The sequence below is a fragment of the Sinohyriopsis cumingii genome, chromosome 4, assembly GCF_028554795.1.
Source record: "Sinohyriopsis cumingii isolate HCF-2022 chromosome 4, ASM2855479v2, whole genome shotgun sequence".
In the NCBI taxonomy this organism is placed as follows: domain Eukaryota; kingdom Metazoa; phylum Mollusca; class Bivalvia; order Unionida; family Unionidae; genus Sinohyriopsis; species Sinohyriopsis cumingii.
Window position 1 is genome coordinate 63,450,260 of NC_142964.1, and position 13,868 is coordinate 63,464,127.

General features: G+C 34.5%; 1 protein-coding gene across 4 annotated transcripts in view; it reads left to right on the top strand.

The window, feature by feature from the left end:
• LOC149801329 (tyrosine-protein kinase CSK-like) overlaps positions 1–13,868 on the top strand; it is an 84,490-nt gene that overhangs the window by 5,806 nt on the left and 64,816 nt on the right. The window lies entirely within an intron of this gene.

Here is a 13,868-nt window from a genome sequence, read left to right on the forward strand (position 1 = left end):
TATTTACAATGACAGAATTCAGTGACTGAAAGACACCTTGATGTACATGTTGCCATTATATGAGTACATCAAAAGAACATGATGCAGTAGCTGCGTGGCATGTTCAGAGGTTTTGACTGGCGGCTGGGTGAGAAACTGTACTGATATTTACAGTGGTTGAATTCACAGACAGAAAGACCCATAGATGTACACGTGGTCATTTATAAGAGTACATCACATAAACAACTTTAGCTTTTGTTATTGTGTTCATTTCCGAATGTAGCAGATTAAGCAGTGCACGTGACCTCAGAATCAAGTTCATGTTGAGACTTAGACAAAATGCCATTTGTAAATTTGAATAAGTATTTTGGGGTTAAATGGCAAACTTATGAAGATTGCGACGAGATTCAGAAGAGTGCTGAAGCTGCTAGAATTGATAGTTCGGATGGGACAGTAGCTAAGTGTAAGAAAGTGATGCCTAGCTTAGTGTTTGGAATAAGTCCTTACTTGGATTGACAAAATTCGCTCTCACTCTGATGGACGAACAAGAGCTATGTCTGTGTTATAAAGAATGTAGAAATTAAACTCAATGGCAACCAATAGTTCTTCTAATTTTTGTAGTTTTTTGGGGAGGGCCAGGGGTCACACTACCAGGCAAAACTTGAACTAAAGGGTTTATTACCATTCTTATTAGAAGGTTGAGATCACAGTTGAGGGTTACATTTACTTTTAATGATCTGTTGTAACAAGACAACATCTTTGTACAGCTTCATCCACAGGATAAAAGAATGATTAAGGTCATATTGAAATTCAAAAGGTTCATGTTGGAATGAATTAATAAATTTATTATTCTTATTTTTTCATTTCATCTGTACACTGTACCTTTCAAGACTCTGACTCATATACCTTTCCTCCACTATGTGCATGTTTCTAATATCAGCAGGTGGAAGACTGAAGTCAGGTATGATAGGAAAGTGTACAGATTCAGTGCTAGAACCAGTTTATTCTGAACAATATTTATAGAGGCCAATTGAAGCAATTTTACAGTCTACTTTGCTAGCTCCATCATTTCCATGTGAAATGTCCCTTTTGATTTTCGTGCCTTCTACCATTTATGATATGTATATGTATCACTCAGCTGAATGCATTACAAAGAGTATCCCTCAATTTTCTTTCCCTATCAAACTCATCTGATTCACAGAAGGCATTTTCTCATAACAAAAATCAGCGACATCATTTTCTGAAAAAATAATTAAGATTACCAGTTCTGCAGTTATGGTCCCCAGTCAAAAAGAAAAAGTATCAGGATAGGAAATTAATGTTTCTGACAGAACTCTTTTTCAGATAATTTGACCCCATTCTCTTTAATGTCAATCAAATCATATACTGGAGACCCCTGTTGTGATAAATATGCAAAACAAAGTATAAAATCTTTATCTAAATCTGAGTGAGTGTTTGTGTGATTTAGATTTTTAGCGTAGCTTTAACAATTTTCCAGTCATATCACTGATGTCTGCAGTGTGACATTTCAAAATGATGTCTAGCACTTGGGCATCATGCTGCAGACATGTAGCATTTTGTCACACCCAGTCACATTATCCTGACACCAGATAGACCAGTCCTAACACTAACATCCTAATGCTGAGTGCCTAGTGAGGCATCTGTTAATACCATTTTTATAAGTCCTTGGTGTGACTCAGCCGGGGTTCAAACCCACAACCTCCTGCAGGCAGGGCAGAGGCTTTAACCACTAGGCCACCGGAGAGGTCAATCTAAATCTGAATGGTCTTCTTTAAAGTGAAGACAGACACAGTCCTCCAGTTAAAGTAAACTCTTTTTTAAAAAATACATTTTCCACTAATTTTTACTTCAGAATTATAGTCAAACCTCCTGAATATCTGCTGAATGTCTCTGTTTTGTACTAAATGTAAAATATTCTTCTGCAAACCATTTAAGTAACTTTTTGACTTTCCCCAAGTTTCACAATATACACATGTCAAATCTTGTGATAAACAACTGAAAGTTAGATTCAGATTAATATTTAAACAAACCTTTATTGTAACAAACACATGTGCATATCATTGTTTTCACATGTTGTGTGATAGGGCATTTGAACACATTCCTATTTATTTATTAGTTGGTTTACTGTTTCTAGCTAATGGCTGAGTATCATCCTCATCCATGGGTGTTCCACTGTCATTGTGCAGGTTGTAAACATTGCCTTGTGCACCAACATGTGATTTTTCAGAATATTTTTTTGTTTCTTTTTTTTTTTCTGAAAGATTTTCATCAGGTTTTCAAATGGTTTTTGTTCACTGGTTGATAATATTTCAGAGGAACTATCTTCCATCTATAACCAGTTTATTGAATGAAAGATATGCCATTTAATTGTCACTATTAGCTTTTATCATGAAATGTACAAATGCCTTCCTATCATGTCCCACATTCTGGGTGAAATCTTTAGTGAAGGGGTGGGAATTTGACCATTTTCTACCTTTTTATTTCTGCCTTTTCTTTTGAGCACATATTGTTTATTTTTAAAGTTTGCAATTTTGGCAGTTATTGATCTTGGCTTGGTACCACTTCCAATCCAATGTGCACAATCTATCTGTACTTCAAAAATGTTCATTTCAGGGATGTACTGCTTGTATGTTTTGATTTTCTCCTCATATTGTTCCCAGGTTTCCTGGTCATTCAGTTCATCAAATCCATTTAATATTAAGTTGTTCCATTGGAACTGAGATTCTAAATGGTCGTAGCATTTTTCAAGGGTATTAAAACTGCATTGCAAAGTCTCATAATTTTCCTGCAAACATGCATGTTCTTCCATTATTTGACTAAATAAATTGTCAGCTTTGCCATTCAAGCTAGGATAGTTACATTGGAGTGATTTTTAGATCTTACTGTATGCCAGTTAAAAAATCCATAGCATCTTCCTTGTCATGCTGAAAAACACCATCTCCAAGATCTCTACCTATATGTATGGATAGACAACCTTGTCTGAGAGGGTTCTTTGTGTTGTGTTTTTGTTTCAGCACATTGTCTAGGGCCTGGGTTTGGCTCAGGTCCTGCCATTGTGAGAAGAAGACTGAGGGCTAACAAGAGTCTAATTGTACAATTTACATGACTTCCAGAAACTTTCAGACTTTGCGCTCTCACTTTCCTCTTGTCCAGTTGTATGAAAGAGCCTATCTTACATCTCCAAACTTCTGTAAAAATTCACATTTTCAGCCAAATTGCAGATTTTACTCAGTCATGAAAAAAACACATACATACACATTTATATTCTGTATGTGGTACTCCTATGAAACTAAGTATGCTCATATCCATGATGACCTGACTGTTTCTTATACTGCATCACTTTTATTGTTTTGTCTTGAGGTCGGGGTACTTAACTTTTGTATTCATGCTGTAGCTCTGAAGCTGTTTAAGATACTGGCAAGAATGTATTTATATTGATGCATAATAATTAGAAATTATGTTGCATACACATTCTTCTGGTGACACGTAAATCTTGTGTCATGTTAAAATTATGATAATAATCTGTATCTGTTTTTTTTATGTATTTTTATAGACCTGTATTAAGTCTGGTATTTTGTGTTTAAGTCATTGTCCATCAATCTATCTGCCAGTCCTTTTGTTAACATTTGTTTTTACAGCAGGTAACTCAGCCAGTGTATATATATATCATGACTAGACGTGTCATGTACCACATCCAAGCCCCCATGCTTCAGGGTTAAGTTCAAAGCCAGGTGAAGGAAAACGTAATTATGTGACTTATAAATCATCTAGAGTATAGCTTTTGAACTAGTGAAAACTTTTTAATGAAGCTGTTACCAGTAATGTATCATTACTGTACAGTATGTTACATACCATAGGTATTACCTTTCTCTTGAGATTAAGGTGATCAGTGTACAGATAGAACATTTTAACCAATACAGATATTAGCCTGTTATATATCTGGACTTAACAGTGACTTGCACATTCACTCATACCTGATTCCTTGAGGTCGTGGTTACAAACAAGGGATAATGCAAGTCAGTGGCTTGTTTCCATCTCAGGGTTGTCATTTTTTATCCCCTTAAGATATTTTGATGAACTTAGCTGGCAAGTTTTAAGCTTAAGGGTCAAGATCATTGCTAGGCCTGCAATGTACTACACCACTCCTCAATAACTCGCACCCTGATAACTCACAAACCCACTTATAACATGGGGTCATGTGTGGATCCCATTTTTTAAAACCAGAAAATACCAAAAAAATTATTCCTATTTGTTGAACTTTAAGAAAATCAAGATCATAATTGGTAGCGAAAACTTATATATCGTTTTATCGTCGAAAACGGTAGATAGGACCTGGAAATTTTAATCAATATTATGAAATATCAACTTTAAAAAGAAGTCATAAAATTTGTTACATTTTCTTTCCAAACGACATTCTTAGTACACCATAATTAATGATACTCAAGGAAATTTTGATCAATGAAAATGTCACTTACACCTAGTGGAGGCAGTACTTTGATAAATAAATACCAATTAAATAATTTGTTGTATCAATTGAAATTTGTGTTAGAGATTGATCTTTTAGTTCCTTTCAAGTGTAATCATCATAAATGCAATGTATCCTTTTGTAATTAAACGTAAAATGTGACAATCTACCATAACAGCTATGTCTGCAAGCATTTCATCGAGAACCTAATTAAGTGCCGACCGTGTTTTGACATTGAACTAGTGGAAACATTTGTTGTACTAAATAAAAAGTGTGCCTCCTTTTCTATTGTCACGTTAATTACGTCTTTTCAATCAAATAAAGGAGATGGAATAAACAAATAAGTTAAAAGGTATACAAATCTTACATGCTTAAGAACCAGCGGCTCCGGTCATATGTTGGGTACATAATCTAATTAAACTACCTTAAATTAACCTACTCAATCATAACTAAAGATAGCAAATAAAGAGCTTTGTTTCACAGATATGGACCATTTTGTAGTTTCAGAGAATTCCTGAATTTGCACATAGAGATATTCTCAAGGATGATAAGAAGTTTCACTGTTACTTGCAATGAAATCACGGTATCAGTATTTTACTAATTGAACAATTAAAAAATTTAGTTTCGAACTAGACTATTGTCTCACAAAATGTTGCGTTTTTTTTTTTACTTATAAAAAGGAGTCTTGTTTGGTAGTGTATCAATAGTTAGTCTGGTTCCCTGCTTCGTAGACTCCTTGTTTTGCAAACACTATTATACACCATTCTGGGTACCAGACTAATCAACCAAAACAAAAAGACGTGACGTAATACACTAATGTTTTTGTGTACCGTGTTGGTTGTTGAAACCAGTTGGAAACATGTTATCAATCTTTCAGATGTTGGACATTTTGAAAATAAATGTGATTTATACAGAATAACAAACAACTTATCAGAAAAAGCACTTTATTGACAATTATTCTCGATGCGGTTATAAAACGGGATTCAGTCATTAAACAGCCCAGTTCCCCCCCCCCCCACTCCGCGGTTCTCTTGCTGCCTTTTGTCTTTGCGGATTTTTTGGGAGGTCACTCATGCCCTCGCTTATAGTGTGGTCTCTGTTTTTGGACACCAATGTGCGCGAGTTATCGAGGGAGAGGTGTATGTGGTACTGTTCTTAAAGCATCTAGGATTGTGTTACACCTCATTGTTTTGCTGCCACCTTCAGGAGCAAGGCTGTAGTCTTCTGCAGGCTTTTACCTCCTGGCACATACACCACACCCACACCCATGATAACTCGTATGCAGATAACTCATGAACCTGCTTACAATGCTGTGGCAGGCATAGATAATGATTTTTTTATATATAGAAATGCTAAGAAAATTTACCCTTATTTGTTGAATATAAAGAAACTGCAAGTGATATTGGTAAACAAAACTCTGATATATTGCTTATTTTATTGTCAAAAATAGCACTTTGTGTCTGGAAATTTGAATCAATATCATGAAATTTGCAACTTATAATAAGTCCTATATTTGAATTGTTACATTTTCTTTGCTAAAAGTAAATTCTCAGTACACTGTAAAATAACAAAATTTTATAAAATTTTGTTCAATGAAAATGTCACTAAAGTCTACTGGCAGCAACATTGTAAGAAATGAGTAGCAATGAAGGAAGCATTGTCAAGTGAAATTTGTTGTTTTAGTTGTATATTTTAATTCGGTTTCAGTGTAGTCATCTAACTGATATGCTGTCTTGTATTCAACTGAGAAAAATGCCAATCTACCATTACAGCTACTTCTATAGGTGTTTCTATGACAACGTAATTAACTGCTGAGTTCTTATATCTGATTGGCAGATGTATTTGTTGAATTGTTACACTCAGTTACAAGCAGGTCTTCTTTGTATTATTACATTAATAATGTCTTTTGCATCAAACCAGTTAAAGGAATAAAGAAAAAGTTAAAGGCATGCAAATCTTACCTTCAAGCAGTCATGGTAGTGTATTAGATCAATTTATTTCAGTTGGTCATTTGAACACTATAAATATTATTACATAAGTACTGTATTTAAATTACTGTAAATTAGCCGACACATTCACAGATATGATCAAAGATAGCAAAGCAACCAAGCAAAATGAGTACTTGCTTAAAAAAAAAAAAAATTTTTTTCACAAATGTGGTTCATAATAGAGAAGCAAGTTCCAGAATCAGTAGTGAATTTAATGTTCCTGAATTGACACTCAGAGATATCCTCAAGAATGAGAAAAAGTTTCACTATTCCTTTAATTGAAGTCACGGCACCAGTATTTTACTCGCTGAACAAACAGGGTCCTAAGTGGTCTTAAGTGCTCATCATTACAGATTACTGCCATCTCACCTCTGTCTGTGTGGGTTTGAGTCTTGGGCTCGGCCAGTGTGGTTACGTGAGAAAGCTTGCCGGTAGCCTTTTGTGGGTTGGTGGTTCTTTCCAGGGTTTTCCCAGGTTTTTCCTCCACCATTTATACTAGCTGCCACGTATAGCCTGTCTTGTGCTGAAAAATGGCATTAAACCCTATAACAACAACAACAAATTGTGAATAAATGACAAATACAGCAATACACATTGTTTTCATGGGTATGTGATGGTTGTTGAAACCTTAAAGTAATGTTTGTAGTGATCTTTCATAGGTTGTTGATCTTGAAAATAAAGGTAATTTATGCAGAAAAGTAAATAACTTCATTAGAAAAAGCTTTTATTGACACTTGTTCCCAAAGCAGTTATAATATGAGTATTCAGCCATTACACAGTCTTGTTACTCTCTCTCCCTCGGTTTTACTCGATTTCTAGCATGTATGGCATCTCCTTAATCTTTTAATAACTCATGCCCTTATAGTGCAGTCTTTGTATTTTGGTGTAAGTTATCGAGGTAGAGGTGTACTGTGGTTAATTGAAATCAAACTGTACAAAAAATAATTAAAATTATTTTTATTTTTTTTAATTTAATCAGTTGTTGCATCTTTGGAGGCCTAGAAACTACTGAGTTTCATGCAACAAGTGACAATTATCTTGAACCTAGTTTAATCTGCAGATTGCTATTATATTTGACACTGAGTTGAATGTGAACCTAGTTTAATCTGCAGATTGCTATTATATTGGACTTTGCATTGAATGTGAACCTAGGTTAATCAGCAGATTGCTATTGAATGTGAACCTACTGAGCTATTTCATTCCCACATGGACCTTTATACTTATTTTTTTAAAGTTTTTCATAACCCCTTATGTAGTTGACTTGATTATTTTTAATCAAAGTTAACAACCCTTAACCATTATTCAAGAGTTGCATCTTTTCAGAATATTTCCTTTTTAAACTGTCATGTCAATAAGCATGGTGTGTATGGGATTTTTTCCATTTTTGTGTGTCCATCTGTCTCTCTTACTTGTCTGTGCTGTTAAAGAGTTGCAGTATAGGTGAACATTGGAATGAGCATGTGTTGTGCTCCAGAAATTGGTTAAAAATTGTTTCTGTGCTACCATATGATTACATTTGACCAATTTTCACCAGACTTGGACTAAACATGCATCTTATATGTGTTGCATACCAGAGTTAGATCACTGTGATCTAATTTCCAGTATACATATATATTAAAATTGCTTAAAAATTGTTTCCATCTGGAGTGTAACACCAAAATATTAAGACGTAATAAATAAAACTTGCAGCGTGTGTGCAGATGGGGATGAACATAGTATTATGCACAAGATGGGTCACTGTATACTACTTTTGGCCACAGAAAAAATAACCTATTGTAACCAAACTTTACTGAGAGTACAACTTAGGATGGGCATATTTCAACCCCAGATTTGGTCACTATTTAGGCTGCCACATTTACATGTGTAAACAAGATCATTTTGTGTTAGCCTTGCAAATGTTTACAAAACCTGCCTTTCTTTTGAGTGACAGAATGCTTGACAAAATGATGTAACTTCGTATCCCAGTGAAATTTAAAATGGCCAAAAGTAAGCATGGCTAAAAATCCTCCTGTCTTAAAAAGTGTTCTACAGTTGTTGATACCAGCAGCAAACTGAATGCTAAACTTAACTTATACTCTTTTGAGGTTTTCTACCCTGGGGGCTAGCACTGGCACATGACCAACCATCTGAATCATATACCTTGTATACTCACTTATAAGTTTAGTCCAACAGCAAAACAACAAAGCTCCAGATCTGCCATAGCATAATGCACCAGCAGATCAGGGTCTTTGTTTTTTGTTGAACTGATTGCTCCATACAAACTGTACAGACCCAGATCTGCCAGTGCATTATGTGACAGCAGATCTAGGTCTGTGCAGTTTGTAGTTGGGCTTGTTTCTTAAGCAGGTATGTATGGTAGTATCTCTTAGAAGTAAGCAATTGTTTCAGGTAAAGTAAGTACACAGTCCAGAATAGCCATCAGGTATGCATGATCTCTGACCACTGATTATAGTTGATGGGTGGTACTCTACGTTTTTATGCTGAATTTTAAATCCCTTGTACAAAGTACTAGGAGAACAATTCCCATATATGTTTCTGTCTGTAATGGCCAAATATACTAGGGCATACAGTATGAGATGACCGCTGTTACTTGTTACAAGAGCCAGTTGACTATACTGGTGAAGAAGAAAGTTTTTGCACTGCTGTTTTTGTATGTGCATAGGCATTAATGCTAACCGACTTCCATATATTCAAATTTTTCATAAATAATGAAAGAGAAAGTTTAAAAAACATTGTACAAATATGTTTGTAAATTCTAGGTGACAGAATTTACATGTTTCAGCATTCTGTCTATGAAGTAATGTTGTGTTGGCCTTAACTTTTGTTGAACTTTTGTCATTGAATATACATTTTGTAACTTCTGGCCTATGCGTACAACTAATGTTAAGGAAATGCCTGTATTAGTACAGATTAAACATGGCAGGATATTGAAGTTAATGATTGATTCTTGCTTTAATCCTGATAACAATAAATCGGTGTAACGTTTGGAATAATTAGAACATCAGAGCAGTGAATTGGTCCATATTCCGTTATACACTTCATCTTGCTGAAGTTCCTTGATACATATAGCAGTTGTTTTGCTTAAATCCAAGAAATAGCTTTGGTAATGAGAAAAATAGTCATATTAAGCCATCTGAATTCCTGTCAGATACTTATTTTACAAATTTACAACAATTGCAGTTCTGGATGGAAGCAGATAAATCACATTTGAATAATTGTTTTGGGTTTCAATTTTATATAATATTTTTTTTTTTTAATTTGTAAATGTGACAGCTGTAGTCACTGTTACATACTTTCATGATTTTATTTCCAAAATTGCTGTTTTGAAGAAAAAAGATCTATTTTCCCTGTCAGAACTGTTGTAAATAAACTGACCTTTTTTGTGTATCATGATGGGTATGTGGCATGCACCAACAGTAGCTCACTTTGGCCTACTGTTTGCACAGAAACGGGTGACAGTGTAAAATTCCAAGACATCTTTACTTATTGCTATAAAAATTACACTAAATATGCATCTTTGAATTAAAACCTTTTCACTTCATGGTAATTTCCAGGCTTTTGAGCTCTGCTTGTAGATCGTGTCTGATCAAATTGTAACACCTTTTAGCCTAAAAACTGCACTAAGCATACATCTTAAGATGAAAACATGTTGTATTATAAAATCAGGTCACTATGAGCTCTTCTCCAGGATTTTTTAACACTACATAAAATAGTTGTTGTGAGATACAATCAGTGGTTAATTGGCCACCCTCAAACATGCTGACTGATGTCAGAGAAATGGAGGTTTGCTCTAGCTCATTAACACATTAACCCCTGGAGGTTTTTGCCGTTTTCATCTGAATTTCGAGTAAGAAACACATTTTGAAAGATATTTCTGAATACATCCTAAAACATCAACTTCCAGGTGATCTTCCAATAACATACTGCCTAGTTGTGTCAGAAACGTCGTTTTTCATTGGCTATTTGGATCGCACATGCATGAGCAGAAGGGTAAAAGTTGGAGTTCGTCTTTTTTTTTTTTTTTTTTTGCATAATGGACCTATTATTTTCGTATGGAGACCACTCTTTATTCCAAATGCCCATCTTATCCTACTTTTTGCAAAGGTTCATCTGTCTGTTTGCAGTTCATACCGGTCTGCCTTAGATCTGAGACCAAAAAACCTAAAATCCAAACACAAAATTGGATTCCAACCATGGGCGAATTTTGAGTAGAAAAAATTTGGGTCCAAAAAATAAGGTTTTTCCCTTTGTATTTTGTAGTGCAACTAGAAATTCCAGATTATTTGGTATCATTGTAGAGCTACATCTGTCTACCTTTCTGTAATACCACCCACTTTAGTATATCATACATGACCTTGACGCTACAGAGCTCAGCAGTAGGCTACCACCTCCTGCCACTTAAACTCGTCACCAGGGGTTAATGTGTTAACAAGGACTTTTGTTCACCAATAGCTCTAGTTTACAGGTAGTATGACTCTGTGGTCTTACACTAAGTAACAGAAAAGAGTGAAAACAACAAGTTTGTAAAATTCAACAAAGATTTATCACAAGTCCAAATTTATAAAGTTCCAACTGAACTTCATTGGTATCCAAGATAAGTTCCAATACTGAACTTGCTGATGTGCCAGTAGTCTCAAACATAGTAATATACCAATATCATTAATTGTGATGGTGTGCTTACAATCTTTTCATGTATCACAATAATACAATTCAGAAATGTTCTTGTCTGAAATCACAACAATTCCAAATTAATATTCCAGTCCAAGAATATTATAGATGAACACTTTGTATTTCCAGTGAATAATAGTTGAAATAAATAATTCATTCAGTAATTCAGTAATGAAATACTGAATACAACAATAAGACCGATTCTGCCTGAGATGTTAAATGCAGGAATGAGTGATTTCTCAAGTAAACAACATTTTATAACTAGCTAAGACACAAAAGTTGAACTTTGATGAGGGTCAAAAGTTCATTTCTAAAAGAACATAGAAAACAAGGTACAACAGGTTCTTCATGATGGAATTAGAACGTGCAAGTCCCAGACCCAAATAAACATATTTACCTACATCGATAAATGATCCTAATATGAAACCCACACTCAGAGAAAAATAATAACTATGTATTATTTGTTTACAAAATAAAATTTACTGGTCAGGTACACAATGAACTTTATTTTGGATAAGGTCAATAGCACCTGTACAATTTCATTAAATTCAGTTTGTAAAAAGTTAGCAGAAAAAACTTTACAGGCACAGCTAGTGGGTCCTTGCTATCTAGGGTCCTTTGCTGATACAATTCCCATCAGATTTCACATCTAATGACTAGTCAAAACTGTCTATTGCTGAGTTCCTTTCAAATTTTAATGTATTTAGTATTTTGACTTTACATACATGTATGAAGACAACTAATTTTGACATAAAAGTACATGAAAAAAACAACTTATATTTCAGATGCAATGTAAATGGTATTGTACTTAAATAAGAACTATATTATAAATTAAATGATAAAATTATTGAAGATATCTGTAACAGATATTATGATGAAAACTTTCACTTGGTAATACACTGAGGTGACTCCTACAATCCCATGTGGTGTGCTTTATCTGTTGCACTGAAACAGCGTATGAAAACCACTTTACTAATTGGAGAATACATTGCTTGTATTAGAACTATAGAAGAAGATAATCTTCTATTATCACAGAAATTAATCTGAAAGGATCAGCATACTCTCCCACAAAGCCTGGTTGCCATTTGCACCTAAGCTTAACATTTGTTGCATCATGTAACTACATTGCTTGTTGTCAGGCTCTGTTTTTAGATAAGAAAACCCTTACTTTTGTCAGAACTTGAATTTCCTTAAATGCAATTTTGACCTTTTTACATTGAATGCAAGCTTAATTCCACAATTGTTCAACATTTTGAATCAAGCTGGGGAAAAAAAAACAAATGCAAAGTAATATTTATGAAAATGAATAGAGCAGTGCTGTATTACATGATGAGATTTAACCTCACAAAATTTACTCATATAGTTTTCAAAGTGCACATTGCAGGAATTACGTCAAATATGGCACAGTGGTCTCCCTCTTATAAGACTACCCCTTCTGTTGCAGGATGTGACCTATAAGAAAGGTGACCTTTCTAGAGGGGATTCATACAGTACGTTATTTAAAATATGAATCAGTCATGCTGCAAAACCACCCTGTCAGTAAAGTCAGGGTACAAAAATCTGGCTGTAACTATCATTAGCCATCTCTGCAAACTTGTTGAGTGGATGCATTTTGATAAGTTCTGCTTCCGTTTTTGCCAAAAGACGTCTCTGTAACCTATATTCCTTGCCTCATTGACTTTGTTGACATTTTGTTTTAAAGGTTCAATTAGTGGGTGTAGTTTGTGTTATCCAGTCCTGAAACTTGACAATTCCTTGCATCTGTAATACTGCTAAAACCAAAGATCTGTGTGACTTTACATGTTTCTCTTTACTAAAGTGGGCCTTAGTATTTGTTTATGGTAACTGGTATCATCCATCCTAGACCTGTATTCCTTGGACCCTACTCAGAATGCCAAATTTGAGTAGTACATTTGGAATCAGGAATAAATATGTTAATTGAATGGTAAACATTACATTTTATGATATGTTAGGCACAGTAGGTTTATTGTACATTGTACATGTGAAGGAGTATAAGAATTTGACCAGTGGACTGCATGTGAGGCATCACTTCATATTTACTAGCATATAGTAATGTGTTAAATACATGTATTTGTTTTTAAGACTGCAAATCATCCAAAGATTTTCAGAAGAGCAGTTGTTTTCTGTTTGAACTTGACATCATTCTCAAGTCTATTAAATATTTTTTTGCTTGTTTAGTAAGTGTGTTTTATACTTATTGGCCGTATCTGAAAATTATCTTGCCTGGGTGTTGGCATTCCACTTGAAGTTTCCCTACCTATTTTAAATTGGAGGCTTCATTGTGTACACTTCCTGTTTTTATCAACAAGTTCTCTAATGTCAGCATGTCTTTCACAGGGTGTTAGGTTTAGTGTAAGTATAATCATCTCACTTAAGTCCCAGTTTTTATCCCACTTATGTTACAGTTTGTATCCCACTTATGTTACAGTTTTTATCCCACTTAAGTCCCAGCTTTTATCCCAGTTATGTTACAGTTTTTAGATTACAACTTATGCAACATTGATATACCGGTACATATAGCAACATGCACACAACATTCACATAGCAGATTCATTTACTGACCATATAATTTTCAGGAAAGGGGGTGTCTGCAATATTCTTTTGAATTTCTTTTCTCTCAAGATAATCTTTCCAGTAACACAATGGGTATAATGTGCTATTTTGTCATAAATATGAGCAATATACTTTTTCCGCCATTGACAAATGGATTTTTAAAAAACACATGT